General features: G+C 38.3%; 1 protein-coding gene across 2 annotated transcripts in view; it reads right to left on the minus strand.

Moving 5' to 3' along the window:
• GUCY1A1 (guanylate cyclase 1 soluble subunit alpha 1) overlaps nt 1–13713 on the minus strand; it is a 34520-nt gene extending 20807 nt beyond the window's left edge. The window contains exon 1 of one of the 2 annotated variants that reach the window (XM_088163676.1): nt 13579–13713. The gene's annotated coding sequence lies outside the window, so the exon portion shown is untranslated. Of the gene's footprint in view, nt 1–11668; nt 11926–13578 lie in introns of those variants that run through there. The other variant, XM_088163677.1, reaches the window with a different exon arrangement.
• Between the last annotated feature and the right edge of the window lie 2697 nt (nt 13714–16410).

Raw genomic sequence — 16410 nt, forward strand, 5'->3', positions numbered from 1 at the left:
TTAAAGGAATATATTCCTAAATATAGCATAATCACCATTTGCAGTCCCTGAAAGTGCAATACTTTCATAACACTTGCAACAGAAAAACTAAGAAAAATAAATTTATGTCTTCTTTTCAAGAATTAACACTCATCCTGAGGACATGCAGTGGTCGTGACAGTCAGCAAGAGTTAAATGTAAAGATCAAAGCCACAGCCAATAGCTCATAGCCAATGGGATTTAATTAGAATCCACAAAAGGAACATGAAGTCATTGTTAATTGCTGTGCTTACTGATTCCTTCCAAATACCTACCTAGAGCTCAATCTCTCAAATTTAGCAATGCATAGCACTTCCCTCATTTAACTTGACCTTTCAAATGTGATTTTTACTTATTTCATAAAGCAAAAATGCTTTTAAGGAAAAAATAAACTAAAAATAATAGTAATTATTTTGTGATAAAAGTGAAATCTAGTAACCTTTTACCCCATACCATTAGTGAAATCTTTAGCTAGTATTCATTACTTAGCCAGCATTGCTTCATCTCTTTTTTAATAAATGTAACAACAAACAGTTTAACAACTCCAAATTTCTAAAGCATGAAGTAACTTCGTATTTGAGCACCATGGTCTGGATTAACTGTGAAGCATCTTTCAGAGATGATAAAAAATTTCCCCTACTTCTTGAAAGACACTTATCCTGCTGAGATTCGTACCTGCCCATATTCTTGCTGAAGTTGATGTAACTGTTTACACAACTGACACACAGGTTTGCATAAATATTATTTTCATAAATATACTGAAGCATGGTAGAGCAATCTTAAATATTGATTGTAGTGTCTAATGACAGTGCATATAGTTAAATATCCGCGTTGTGTTCACAGCTTTAAATTATAATGACCAGCAGGCTTTATAAATAAAAGTATTAAAAGTATTATAAATAAAAGTACTAAAAGTTTTCATGAATTCCACAGATCTTAGAGAAGTGTCTGAAAACTAGGTCTGTAGAAAGGAAAGTGTTTCATTAGCAGATTTCAGCTGCAGAGTTTTCTGACTGGGTATTTGCCACCTGTCACTTCTGTTTACAATGTCTACAAAAACATTTTCACACTGAAAATCACTGACAACTACCTTTTATATTTATTCATAGCTAAGCACTCATGCCAACTCCCGTTGAAGTCAATAGCAGGTTTCTGGATAGAGCAGGAATAGGATTAAACCTAAAAGGTCTGTCACTGCTGTCACTGAAGTATTGATTTGCATGTTTTCTTGGTTTTGAACCAAAATATGACCTTGGCTTTTTAATATTGGGTTTTTGCAGCTAAGTGTACAGATGCAATAATCACGGAACTGAGGTCATTTGAGATTACAGAAAGGTTAAAATCTGTGCATGGGAAGGTGATAACAGGAAGTTCTAATTAGCAAAAAATGGTTTGTCCTGCAGCACTGAGGTCGTATCCTTGTACTTTTTCACAAAAAACATATCAATTGAAGATGTATCATCAATCCAAATACACGCTGGAGGGGTGTTTTCATAGCCGTCATACAGATACTGATTCTGCTTTGGGTAGGTCCCTGAAAAAAAAGCAGCTCTGAAGAAGCAGAGAAATCAGCGACTTTTCCAGTTGTTCTCTTCCATGGTATTTGCAGAGCAGGACCAAGAGGCACCTTCCTTTTTGATTAAATGCCTACCGATGGTTTCTGCTACAAAACATGTTTAAAAATAATTGGAATTGCTGATTTAGCACATGTGCACTGTAAATTATCACCTTCCTTTTTTATTTCGCTGATTGGCCTGTCATTTTGCACACAATGGTACAGGCACATACAGTTATTCACAACCTGTCTCCTTCAAAATCTGCTCTTCTAAAAAAAAATCTGAGTACACAAAAGCAGTGCATCTTACCTTTGAAAAGATTATCAACACATCCAGAGAGACTGAATGCTCTACGAATACATTACAATACCACTTTGAATATCTTGTTTAGGTGCTTTCTAATACTCTTCTGCAAAATACAGCAGAAATGCATTTAAAGCTGAGAAAGCTAGGTAAATGTGAATTTATATTGTCTTTAAAAACACAGGCTTCTTTTTTTTCACTAAAATTATGAAGCTATGTAAAGATGAGAGCTTTTGTGAAATATTGACCTTGCACATGTGGTATTAAGAGAAATTAATCTTGTTAATCACAACAAATAAGCACTTAATGACTAACATTTGCCTGTTGTTAGTGTATACCACGTGTGTAACAAAACTAAAGATTAAATAAATCCAGAAGCAGATTTTGGCTTCCTGTTGAATGTTCAATCTATGATGCTTGTTATTGTCTCCAGTGCAATTGCTGAAGCTATCACAGCTACTGATCTTTCAAATCCTTCCGTTCCATTTATTCAACTCTTCTTTTAAGCATGTGAAAGAAATCAAATTGCACATAGTGTTTTTCAGAATACTTTTGCACAGGAAAAGTCAGCACATGCAAATGAGAGCAGCAGGGAGAAGGAATGCAAAATTAACTTAGAGAGAACTGTCATGTTCACCACATATTCTGTAATAACTTCCCCTTGGCCCTGGTGGCAGTTTGGGGTAAAAACTTCTCAAGTCATTAAAATGTAGCTTTTTGTTTTAATAATGCAGTGAAAATTAGATTATCATTGATGTATTCATCATAATGCCAAGGAAAATAAATGATTTATAATGCCACACTTCCAAACCCTCACTAGTGATAAATAAAAAAGATAAATCCTTATAGCTAAAACATACCAAATAGTAGAACCCTTGGTCACGGCTGCTCCTCCAGGTAGAACAGATACATTTAGAAAGACTTAGCATATTTCAAGCTATGCACTATCCAGATTCAAGTATATTAGCTGTTGAATTGTAGCCTCTTGTAACAATATCAAAGTTGAATATTCACATAGAGCAAAAATAATATCATCCAGCTTTTTGAAACTCTTTCAGTTTTTGCCAGAGTGCTGGTTACAGACTAGCACACAAATAGATGCTTAGCTTGCAATGCTTGCAAATTCCACTGAAATTTACCAATTTCTGTGGCAGATGTTTCAGATGAAGAGAGATTAAACAGATTAAGAGATACTGAAGAATGGAAATCCAAGAAAAGGTTAACAAAGAACAGTGCAGACTCTTTGATCAGATGCATCCATCACCAGCCTCTAATCGAGGTACAAATTCAGGGTTTAATTATTGAGGCAAATTATATGTATTTTAACCGTAATTCTTCTGCTATTTTTTTTGTGATTTTTTTGTGCAAGGTCCTTGGGTCTTTCTCTCATCAGGTAAATATAGATATTGTGTATCATATGAACCACGGGGTAATCTTCCTGCAGTTATTGTAGGCAGGGAACCTAGAATCAGACTAATTTCTTCACTTTACAACCTGTATAACAGCACTGGCTGCAATGATGTTAACATCACAGTATTCTTATCAAAGTCTGAAAGATCAGAGTTTCTCTCCATTTCTAAGATTGCAGTTTTTCTATTTTTTTTTTTTTTGCAGTATGCCCTGTCCTTTATTATGTGAAAGACAAAACAAAGGGAGATACAGATAGAATAAAGGGTCAAGGAGGAAAGAACAGAAGAAAATCTATAGAAGAACATGAGGATTAAAAAATGCGTAAGAAATTAGGAAAACACAGGCAACAGAGCAAAATTATTTGTAATGGAATGGACAGTTCTCTTATTGATAAAGTGCTTTCTCTCTACTACAAATCCATGGAAGTTTGGTAGGTTCTTATGCAAGTAATTTTTCTATAATCTGTCAGTATAGCCTATAGAACATGTTGACATGCTAATTTCATTGAGCTTTCCAGCAGTATTTTAGATTTTAGGAGACATTTTTTGTTGTTTCTGTGTTTCAACCAACTCTCCTGGTTATATATTACTCTCTGTTGCACAATTAAGGAAGGGTATGTATTTATTACCTTGATTTGGCCATCAAGATTCAATTTCTAGTTTCACTGGGTTGCCGTAGTAGCATCTGTTGGGGGCTGGGAATGACACACCTTGTTTTGCAGCCTTGTTTAATGAGGCTGCTCTGTATTAATAAAAAAGTAAAAACTTCCTATGTCATTTTCTAGTATTTTGTTTTAAATGGCATTGATTTGTAACATAAAGTCCGTTGTTACTGATTTAAGGTTTCATTTCATAATTTTACTTTTTTTTTTTAAAGATTTTTCACTTGTGTTTTACAATGTCTATAAGGAACCTCTTTCCTCTCTTCATCAGCCCTTCTGAAATACCAGTTAGTGCTATACATGTATCTGAGATCCCAGGATGGAAATATTACTTACCTGGCTTCCTTCAAGGCCCTGACCTGCATTCCATTGAGGCAGCATGGAAATGCTCTGGTGTCAGCAATCACCAATAAACACAAGCAGACCTTCCTCCCACTGCCACCACAGAAGGTAAGGAACTGTACAGGCATACAGTTCTTAGTTCACAGTGTAGCAATTTATGATTCAGTGCTGGGAGGCTTTGGCCTTCAGTCCTCAGGCAAAATGAGCACAGAACATAGCTGAGCATCTTGGTCTGGAGGAGCTCCCAAACAGGAGCAACAGCCAAAGAAAAGCAGCAACAGAGTAATCTCATTTACTTTGTTGAGAATCCGAACTAAAATCAAATGTTATTGATAAACATCTTTGTCTCAAAACTTCAGCTACTCAGAAACCTAAGATTCACTTTAAGTGTAGGGGCTATACCACACCAAAGGTCCTTCAAGTACAATTTCCTACCAAAATGTTAATGAATAACCATTCTGTATGTGCTGTTTTTTAAATCTGTAAAATGGAAATCCACCACTGAACACCTGTTCTCTTTCATTATATTAAAGAACTACACTCATTTCAAAAATTGAGCCATATAAGAGGATGTCTCCAACTTGCTGTGCAGCTCCAGGCAGCAAAGAACACAGTTCAGCTGTTTCAGAGGTAAAAGAGCAGAGCAACTGGCCAGTGAAGTGTGGCAGAAAACCTAAAATTGAACCAAAATCAAATTCTGGCCATAACGAGTGCTTATGTACTCAGAGGGGTACTTCAAATAAGTTTGGAATGTTACTTGAATATTATCTTGAAGAGATATGCTCCTTTGACTGGACAGTTAAAATTATTGTTCACTGGACTCCTGTAAAAATAATTCATGTAACAAATAACAAGTTCTATCTCTGTACTTGTTTACATGCACAGAAAGAGGATGCTACACAGCAAGTTCCCTGTTTTCTGAGGGAGTAAAGGTTGAGAAGCCATGTGAATAGTTGGGGCAGAGGGAGGGAATGAGATGCACATGTTCCTGAAGGATGTAAACCAGAGACTTAAGTTTAAGGATAAAGAAAGGTAGTATTTCTTTCACAAGGAATTTCCTGCCAAGATGAAGACAACATTTTTTTAAGCATTTTGGCTTTCAAGAGCATTTTGAAGCACCATAAATCTTGCAGAGTGCACTCTCAACAGGTAAAAATAACAGGAGGAAAGAAAGTCTGCTGCATTGTGTATAGTCTTCCCATATATGGGGTCAGAAATAATTGATGTTTCTGCTTACACTTTAGGTGATGTGGAAAATACAAAACATTTATTTTAAATACTTAAATATTTATTTTAAATACCTGACAAGCTTTAACGAGACACAAGCATTAACTTTAAAAGCATCTTGTGACAATGGAGAAATTAAGTTCTCATAGTATCACAAGTATCTTTGCAGCATATTCATGTTGTAAACCTTTGTTCTGGGTTTTCAACTCTATTTATAACAGGCATAAAAATCTCAAAATGCCCATACTATGGTAAACTGATATTAGGATTGCATTCCTAAAGTAACACAGCTTCTTTGCTAAAAGACAGAGTACCAAACCTAAGTTTAAAGATCAGAATGCATTTATTAATATTTTACTAAAGATTATGAGTGTTTTCCATTACTGCACTGTAACAGCTGGGAAAGAAAACACTGAGCATTTGTTATATAAACCCATATAACTGCCTTTTTTGGCATATTTATTCTAGCATTAAATAGATCAGCCATTTATGATATAGTAACTTACAACAGTGGCAATAAAATCTATTTTTTTAACACATTAATGCAATTACATGTTTTTCTGCCACTACTACTCTCTTATTTCAGTTTATCACCTTATTTTTCCATATACCAATTTACTACTAACAAAATTCTGCCCACAGCAGAGGCAGGGATAGACGTTCTGTTTTAGTTTTTGCTATAGGTAAATCATAACCCTGTATCTTATCAGTAGTCCTTGATTTTCACTGCTTCAAAGCCTATTTGAAAAGATACTTTATCCTTTTAATTCCCCTCTATCGTTTGACCCTATTTTTGCTTAGGACTTAATAGTACTTAGAACTGCAAATAATTTTCAAAGAGAAACTCAAAGGAAGATATCAAGAAACCACATTTCATATATTAAGCAACCATTAAAGCCAGTTTTTACTGGCATTTCTGAGTGCCAGTTTCTAATCTGCTACGAGAATAGTCAGTGACATGATGCTCACCTCTACCTCATGCATGCTATAGCTGCACACTTCAAACTGCAACTAGCCATGCCTCTGTTGGTTCTAAAATTTACTATTGTTACAGTCAATGACTTTTTCCACATATAGCTGACAATCATGCTGCCTCTCCCACAGATCTGGAGCATGTGACATACAGGGCTAAGTGTGAACCTGATCAAAGCCAATACTAATTTTCAGATCAGCGGCAGATTTTCAGAGTCACGCTACAAATGTGGTCTCTGCCTTGTGAGCACATCAAAAGGTTTTGCGAACTGTGCCTAACTTGAGATGAAGACTGGTCTCCTCTGTTATTTCATTGCCACCACACAATTAAATGTTTTTGTATGCAAAGGGAAATATTTCATTATCTTCTAACATTCACAAAGGTCTCACTATTTAGTCAGCAAGATCACAACATGCAAAAATTCTTACAGAACTTTTGTTTATACTTAAATACTGGTGTTCAACCTTCTGCGAGTTCATCCTTGAGCAGGTTGCTTAGCAGAGAAATAGTGGCACTGATAGAGCAGAATGCGGGGTTTCTCCTCTATTGCTGTTCGTAGGCCTATTACTTGCCTATTTTAATCCAGAAGGCTCCAATTAAGAGCAGGCCCATACAGAAATATACAGCAAAAGATGATGTCTACCTGAAGGGTTTGCCCTTTGAACAGCTAAGACAGAAAAATGGGATATGAAAGGAGCATAACAATGACTCCTTTATATGTGGGGAAATAAGGTATGCTGGAGATCACAAAAGAAAGACTGCAGGCAAGCTAAGAAGTGAATCCAGATGTCTTAGCACTAGTTAAGAAATTGCACAAGTTTGTTGGGCAGTTTAGCAGATCTGAGTGATTTAGAAAAATCATGGTTGACCTTATAAAAATTGGCAGCCAGATTTTAAAAGCAGCAATGGGATGACAACACTTTACACAGTAAAATTTTAATAGATTTTGCAGATAGGATTCATAAAAAGGTGCAGGTGCTAAATATACAATCAAAACAAGGAAGGTATCCTCATACTAAATCTTCATGGCTAATGCACAGCAGGTTTAATGTCATTCTGTTATTACTGAAGGCTTCATAATTCCTTAAAGGAAATGCATTTCCCCTTGGCTGGTTTTCAGTATCATGCAACTTGTTTGGGAACCTTTAACTAAGCATGTAATTCAATCTATAATTAATTGTTATTAAATAATTAATAATTTCTGTCACAATTTGCTGAAGTTTTTGAGAAAAAAAAATCCGTTCCCCATTGACCAAAAGCCTTGCTAAGTTACTTAAACCACAAGACTCTCTCACTTCATACTATTCTTCCCATGGGGAAATTCTAAAACCTTCCTCTAAATATGCCTTGTAAGCTCTATGGGCTAATGGCTCTATTTTCACTACAATTTTAAAAATTTATCAGTCCACCAAAGATTTTTCTCATTGCGAAGGCAAATAGTTTTGCACTTTCAGCTTGACAGTGCAAAGAGACAAGAGACATCTGTGAAGATAATTTTGGCAAAAACAACAAAAAAAGGAAATTTAAAGTTAGATTTACACATGCTTTCTCTGAAGACATGGAAATGTTGCCATTTTTAGCAGTTCTATTTAAAACAGGAACTGCGATGAGTATTTTAGGCTCCTGGATACCTGCAGTCAGGGCTAGGGAGAAACACAGCTACTCGTGTAAGCAGGTACCCCTCCCTATTAACCAGAAGGCAGCACCTGAGTACATTGTCTTGTGTTTTCAAAACATAGAAATCATTATGAGAAAACATAAAATCCCAATTTTTCCCAGTAACAAACTCGAAATATTGCTGAGGTGTTCCTCTGTTGTATTCAGGCTTTTACTAATGCTCTTTTGTGTGTGAAGAGTTTCTGTATTTGCCAAGAAGGGTAATCAGCTTTCCCTGAACAATTTTTGTCAGTCTGCATCTGCATCAAGTGCCAAGTGAAATGCAAGGTTAAAATGAAATTAAACACACATTTACCTTAGTCAGCATTAGAAAGGCAGTCATCGCTGTACAACACACTTCTAATATACTATTGAGAAACTTGTTTCTGTACGATTATTCACTAAAAGTAGATAGTTTAGCAGCAACTACTGTATGTGGCATCACAGAAACCGTAAGTTTTACTGCACTCTCTGGAAATAGTGATATTCTAGAATTACACCAGGGGGATTCCCACAAAATACATTTTACCCAAAAGACCCAAAAGCATGATATATTTTTGTTCTGAATAACTCAGAACTGGGCTGAAGAACAGATTCACTTCATAAATGTATGTTTCTTTCCATTTCCATTTGCAGAGAGGAAAATAATAAAAGAATTTTAGCATGCTGCCTTCTAACAAGAAATTTAAACTTTACTCACAGGGAGTCAATTGGATGACTTGCATGGGATATTCCCTGCAGCTCTCTGACACAAGTATCTGTCCAAGAGTTAGATTCCACGATGCATGATAACATCTTTGTTAGTGGTTACAGCCTCCTCCAAGATGATACACGTCCTGTTTCTAGATTACTACCACACAATTAAAGCTCTCTTCCTGAGCCACTGCATGGCTGACCTATTTTCTATGTGGACTTAGCTGAAACAATCAATGGGCATAGCCATGCGTGAAGTGCAAGGCATAGCCAAACCATCCCAAGAGAGGGTTCCAGACAGCTCTGTGCCCCACAGCCCCTCACAGTAGTGTAAGTCTCCAGGTGTTTCTGCCCTTCCCTTAGGGCAGAGAAAAAGAGGCCCAGAGACAGCCCAGCATTCTGTTCACAGGCAGATGTGTATGCATAGGAAGTACGGACAGGGGCTCTCATGAAAGAAATACCCTCTCAGAAGTAACACCCAAGGTCACAGCTTGGTTATTATCTGGGCTTAGAGTGCTCCCTTGTCAGGAATTACAGTCCTGGGGCTGACTTGCACGAGGGGTTTCGTTTGAATGCTTCTGCCAGCAGCGCACCATTCTCTTGGAACAGCTACTTCGAGTGTGAATAGTGAATAGGCAAGAAGAAAATCAATTCGCAAATCGACTTTAAGTAATACACAGGAACTAATTTAAAGAGTCAGAGCAGTAAAATCAAAAATAATGTGTACCACAATACTGCCAAGTTCAAGTAGCTGGGAGAGTGCTTAAAAGTAGCAGTGAAGGTTTGAACTGTGGAAGGAGGCATTTGAATCAAATGAGAATGTCAATTAAAATACAATTAAATCTCAATTAAATCTGAAAGCAGTAATATTCTTAGCAAGGGCATCTATTGCACTTAACAAAACTATCATATAAACATGAATGAAAAAGAAGTGGAAGTGAATATCACAAAATACTATGCTCTGATAGGGTGGAATTCTCCTTAAGACTGAAGGCCTGTAGAGGCCCTGAAGCTCACAGAGGCACTTGGGGTCTGAATTAAGGAACAGGACGTGGTGAGGCCTCTCTGTGGTGAAGTAAAATTAACCCGTAGGGATGGTATTTGCTCTCACTGAGGTCATGAAGCAGCAGAAAAACTGCGAGCAGTGAAACGTGCACTCCTACAAAAAGGGAGTAGATGTCAGCTTGCTCTAAACACCACATCTACAAAAACAAATATCCTGTGTGGTGAGCCACTTCCCAGCACTGACCTACAACTGCCATCACCCGAGCAGGACAACCAAAAAAATAGAAGAATATTACTAAATGAGCTGCAGTCAGTACCTATGGCACAAGTAAGAGACTTAATTATAGATATTAACATGTTTTTTTCAATTGTCTCAAAGCATGTGAATCTATAAACAAAAACCTTACCAAAATTCTGCTGTTTCTAGCAAATTCTGCTCCCTTTATTAAAAGAAAATAATTTGTTGTTTACACCACAGCTAGAAGCCCCAGTCAATTTAAGCACATGCTTAAATCCTATTGTAATTTTAAAGTTAAATAGATACTAACGTTCTGCCCTGAACAGTGTTGCTTTGTTGAACAAAAACCAATGCCCCTGAACTGACTTAAAAGTATAATGTTTAATGATAAACTTGAATCTCTACTTGTCATACAACTATTCATGCAAGACAGGCTGAATATACATCATACATAGAGCCATACAATATACAAACATCATACAGCCATATCTCAAATGGTGAAAACATGCTAAAAAGAATATTCAAAGTAATGTCAAATACGAGATTTGGCCCTAATTTAATTTCAAATACTAAAAATCTTAATTGAAATGGCAAACATCTACATAAATGCAGTACATTTTAAAAGACATGTAGACAAGAAAGGTCTTTAAAAAGTAAGTAGTACAAAATGTGGAAGGAATCACAGAAAAGAAATTCTAATGGCAGCCCTCCAATGGCCAAAATTTCATTTGTTAATAAAATGTGCAATCTGAAACATAGTAATTTCAAACAATATTACAACAAAATACTTTAAATCATGTCCTGTAAAAAATTATTTCCAATATTTTTTAAAATAAGATTTCTTTTTGCCTGTACAGAACTTTTCTTAAATGATTAAGCTTTTATAAAGAAAATTAAAACCTGTTGCTAGTCTACAAAGTAGATAGAAAATACAGCCAGTACCTCCTTACACATTAAATTTCCTTGCCGATAATTCAGAATGTAGCATATGCTTGCTTAGAATTGCTGAGGTGCTTGATTTTTAGTTTTTGGAGATATTTTTAAAGTACAGTAAGATTTACAGTATTTTTTGTTAACAACTCTTTCCAGTTAAAAGGAAAATAGCTGTGTTTGCTACAAACTCTATCTTGGCTTCTTGGATTACTTGAGTCTTGGTTTTTTGGGGTTTTTTTTAGAATTTTAAACAGATGGTATTCATATTCATAATAGCACTGATATTTTATCTTTTATGGTATGACATAACCAGGTTTTGACTGCTACTGATATTTGGCATGTTAGATTTTCTTATCAATTCCTACTAATGTTTTGATTTCACTATGGGATCTGTTTTGAAACAGACTGTCATAGAAGGCTAAGGACAGATTTCTTTAAAGAAAGCATTAATCCCAAAAAGACAAATATACTCAACTTGAGTACCTACTTTTATGGACCCTGGCTTCTCGTCTTAGTGTTTCATCAAAAATTTGATTAATTTAAGTGAGTACTCAGCAAGTGAACCAGTGGAAGAAAGGACAGTGAGACCTCAGTGAGACATTTTATTGATGTCAAAAATGGTAAAAAAACCACTGTAGAACTAAATTCCTTACCTTCTCCTCCAATGTCTGCCATGATCTTGCATAACTCAATATAGTTGCAAGCTACATATTTCCACAGAAAAAGAAGTAAAACCAGGAAATCTCAATATGTGCTTTCCTTCTCCTGCCTGCTTTGGATCAGCACGATTTCAGCAAATGCTTTTTTTTTTTTTTTTTTTTTTTTGAGAATGGGCGCACAAGGTTTTTATATCACTGCTACAGTACTCCTCATGCTTCCTTACAATCACCTGGTTCATTTAAGGTTCTTCCTACTAGCAAAGAGAAGAGAACAGTCATCAGAATGTATGGCCATATGTAGTATCCCAGAGCAACACAATCAAAGCAAGAGGCTTCTCTACAATTCTCTTCTCTACAAAGAGAACATTTTTAACACATTTGCACATATCATCTGGATGCCTGAATTACTTATCTTCTCTGATTAATTATGTAAAATAGTCTGTTACAGGAACCTCTTTACAGGCTGTCACCACCTTTTGTTCCTGACCCTAGAAAAGTAGTAGACCCATTTATATGATTTAAAGTGTGTGTTTCCTTATGACTACTTTTTGTGGTTTGGAAACAAATCATCTTAATTCTAACTACAAGAAAAGGAAGTGGCTCCATTGGGAGTTTTGTCTTAGGAAAAATTCTAAGATTAGACTACTTACCAATAAGCAAAACACTTTGTTCTATTCATACAAATATAATTAAACTCTTACACTTGTTATGAAAAACTCCTCTGTTACATTCTTCTGTAGCCTCAGACTTAATAATGGAAAATCTGAGTGAATAAAATTTTTGGTTTTCCTACTAGTGTTCCAAATTGCAGATGTCTGCCCATCTCTCTTTAGACCAACCTGAAGCAGTGTAACCTGTAGTCCACTGGAAGTGAAAAGCCCAAATACAGCACTACAGACACACTGCATCCTTCCTTATGACTTTTTCCCGGTTAAATCATCCTTCAAACTTAGAAAGCCATCTTACTACATCCACAGATGTAGTGACCAGCTCTGAAAATACAGCCATTTTAGAAGCAGCATTAGATCAAGCTTGAGATAGGTCATAAGATGCATAAAAGATGTATAAAAGCACACCTTTATATATGAGAGAAAAACTTTTCAAGCATCTCATGATTATAGATAGCAACAATTTTATAAAGAGAATACTAAACATAGGCTAGTAATGGTCACTGAGCTTTAGCACAGAAACAAACCTATTCACTCAGAAAAGGGATTACAAGCCTAAAGTCTTGAAAAAATGGAAAGAAGAGGGAAAAAAATTACTTTAAAGCTGCTAATCATCATGAATGCAGCACAATTTGGGGGTTCATTTATTCTTTCTAGGAAAATGAAATAATTGGAATAGCAGATGCAGAGATGAAGTTATTGTTGGAGAATCAAGTATGCGATGAAATATCAGGTTTGTGCCTAATTCATGAGGTGGAATGATATAAATTTCTCTGAAAACTGGGTAAGAAACCTTACCTAAGCATAACGCAGCAACACCAGCCTGAATGGGTTTCATTAGCTTGACGAGCATCAGCAGCTCGCGAATTCTTAGAAAGCCTCGCAATGCACAAAGGCCGCCGGAGCACCCCTCGTGGCTGGAGCCCCCAGAGGGCTCCCCAAGCGCTTCCAGCCCCGAATCGATGCCTGTTTCGCTCACGCCCATATCAGGCTGGGGGCACGGCGCACACGGGGCTCGGGGCGCTGAGAGGAGAGGGCTTTCCGCGCCCCCCCGCCCGCTCCCGGGGCTCAGCACCGATCACCAGCCCGGCCGGAGAGAGCCCCGGTCCGTGCCGCGCCCCGAGCGCCCCGCGGTCGCAGCCGGGCGCCCCGTCCCAGCGCTGTCCAGGGTGCCCGCCGCCCCTCTCCATGCCCCGGGCGCCGCTTGTTCGCTCCCTCCCTGCTTCCGTCACTCACCATGGCGCGGGGTGCCCTCAGCCGCAGCCCCGCCGAGGGGCTCTGGGCAAGCGCCGCTACCGCTCCCCGGCGCCGCCAAGGTGTATTTGGGGAGCGGGCGCGGCGCGGCGGCGGCGGGGCCCGGCGGGAGGGGCCTCCCCGCGGGCCCAATCAGGGCGGCGGCGGGGCGGGGGCGGTGGCCGGGGGCGGTGCGATGGGTCCAGCCGGGCCGGGCCGGGCCGGGCCGGGTCGCGCAGAGCCGTGTCCGTCCCGCCGAGCGCCGCCGGTGCGGAGCGGGCAGTGTGCGGGGGTCGCCAGAGGCGCGGAGCGCCGGGGTCTCCGGGCGGGGCGCGGGCTCCCCGCCACCCCTGCCTCGCCAGTGCCCCCTCGCCTTGCGGCCCCCACGGGTTATGGTTTCGAGAAATGTCAGTCTGCGCAGTCGGGAGCTTCTGTCTGCGGCTTCCGTGCGAGTAGGAACTTGTGTCATGGGGGGGGCAAGGCGGTGTGGTTACTGACGTCTTTTCCACACCACTATCCTTCCACATACCCTTCTGTTTGAAAACGTGTGCTGCCATATTTGTTTTAGTCGCATTTTCTCTACCACGGCTTCTGTTTACTTGTTGCTGTTGATATTCTGTGCAATATGTGATATATATCTTTTTTATTGTAGCCTTGGAGTGCTATTATTTAAGCTAATACCTAAGCAGTGAAAGAAGGGAAACGCCTTTCCAGATAAGCACAGAAAAAAAGAATCGTTTACACAATGTCAGCATATCAGATGGCCAACTTCAATTTAGAACACAAATTCATAAACCACTCCTTATAGAGTTGCCCCGGTCTGAAATCGTGCTCTTAATTCTTGCATGACACCAGAATGATAAGTCAACAAATTTTAAAACATTACCAAAGCATTTTCATGGTATTTTCACTGGATGAAACCAATGGATAGTTTTTGGAAGCACAGGATGGTAAATAATATTGTCGGGATTGGACAATTAACAGTGACTTAGTTCACAGTAGGAACAGTTGCCTTGTCAAAACACATGGAAGCAAATAGAAAATTTCACCTGGAAAATCAGCTGTTGTAAGCTGAATGATGAGTTTGAAGGAGCACCATACCTACACAGCAAGAGAAGAGGGGTATTATTTCTTGTGGCTCACTGACTGGTGTAACTTAATAAGCTTGTGTGGAAGCAACTGTCAAAATCAACCGAAACAAAAGTAGCACATCTCCAAGTGGTTTTGAACAGACCAACTTTACGCAAGAGAGGGTATCAAACTTAAGGTGTGAATGTTTTGTTGCCTCCCTGACTGTCAGAACTGAAAGATGATTTAATAAATGTCTACTTCACACCATGCTTCCCTGCCATGTTAAGAGACATTTGTCAGTTAAAGAAGTGATTAATTCCTTCAGCTGCCAGCTAGTCAACTGAAAATAATCTGCCAAAGCCCAATTTGTTGCCATTTCTGTAGTTATTGACAAGCGATATGAAGCTTAATTGATGATAAATAACATAGGATTTGTGTACCTCATAAAATTACTGTATTAATCGATAATTCATTGAGGCAGTATTTTGCCTTCAAAACCAAAAACTAGTCTCAAGACAAGGTGTGGCCCTGCTAATGTTTGCCCTTATTTGCAAACTACCCTAACTCTCACTTTTCAGTCTCACTTTTCTTGCCTCAGGGAACCAGACGTTTATGGAAAAAAAAAAAATAGAAACAGCTTCTGAGCAACTGATATAAGTGAATTCCATTATCAGGTTCCTGTACCAAAAGGAGTAAGAGCTTCTGTTGCACAGAGAATTCCTATTCCAGGATGTGCCATGCAGATATAGAGATGATGATCACTGCAGTGTAAACCTGCTGTGACTAGGGTGACAAACGAGCGCTGGACAAGAATGGTGAATTTGGACATTTGGTGAGGAACATCAGCACACAAATGTCTCCCATAGTTCTTGGAGAGCCACTATTCATCCCTGTCACAACAATTGTTATGCATGTACTAGTAATGACTTGCAAACTTGCACCAAATAAAAACAAAGAACATGCTTATTAATAGGATCTTTGCAGTGAGTATTTGAAAGAAGAAAATAGTATTTCAAGTTCTGTTAATTGAAGTATTAATACAAGGCAGTATTCATTTTAGTAATTGAAAAGTTAGTTCTCCAAACAAAATTAGATTAGATGAATTCCTTCCATAAGATCTATAAGAGCCTACAAATACCAAAAAAGATATCGTGTTTTAAGGAACACTTACGTCACACCTAAAAATGGCAACGTTTTCTTAATTTTTTTCTATAAAATAAAGTTCATTTTTTTGACCGATAAGATGGAAAGATTGTATTATATGTAATGGTGCTAAGATATATGTATAATCAAATATAAGGACATCATAATTCAGAGCATAATTAACACTCCTAAACTGCCATTTACTGGCATCTGCTGTATTTAATTCAAGTTCTCAAATCAGATGTCTTCAAAGAAGCACCTCTCAAATGTATCATCTCCCCCATGGCAACTGAAATTTCTGAAAATACAGAAAGCTGCAGCCCAGAGCTCTGGTGCTGAGCAGCTGATGGCTCAGCTTGGATGGCTTCTGGCACCAGCACTGTGGGGCTGGAGATGCTGGCAGATAACAGAATGGCAGAAAGAACAAGGTTGGAAGTTACCTCTGGGCTTGAGCTAATCCAACCCTGCTGCTCACAGCAGAGTCAACTAGAACACATTGTTCAGCATGATGTCCAGCCAAATTTCTAGTGTCTTTAAGGATGAAGACTCCACAACGTCTTTAATCATCACATTGCAGTGTTTGACAACCTTCACAGCAAAAATAAAAGTTATTTTCCTATA

This window comes from Sturnus vulgaris, chromosome 4, assembly GCF_052056855.1.
Source record: "Sturnus vulgaris isolate bStuVul1 chromosome 4, bStuVul1.hap1, whole genome shotgun sequence".
NCBI lineage: Eukaryota > Metazoa > Chordata > Aves > Passeriformes > Sturnidae > Sturnus > Sturnus vulgaris.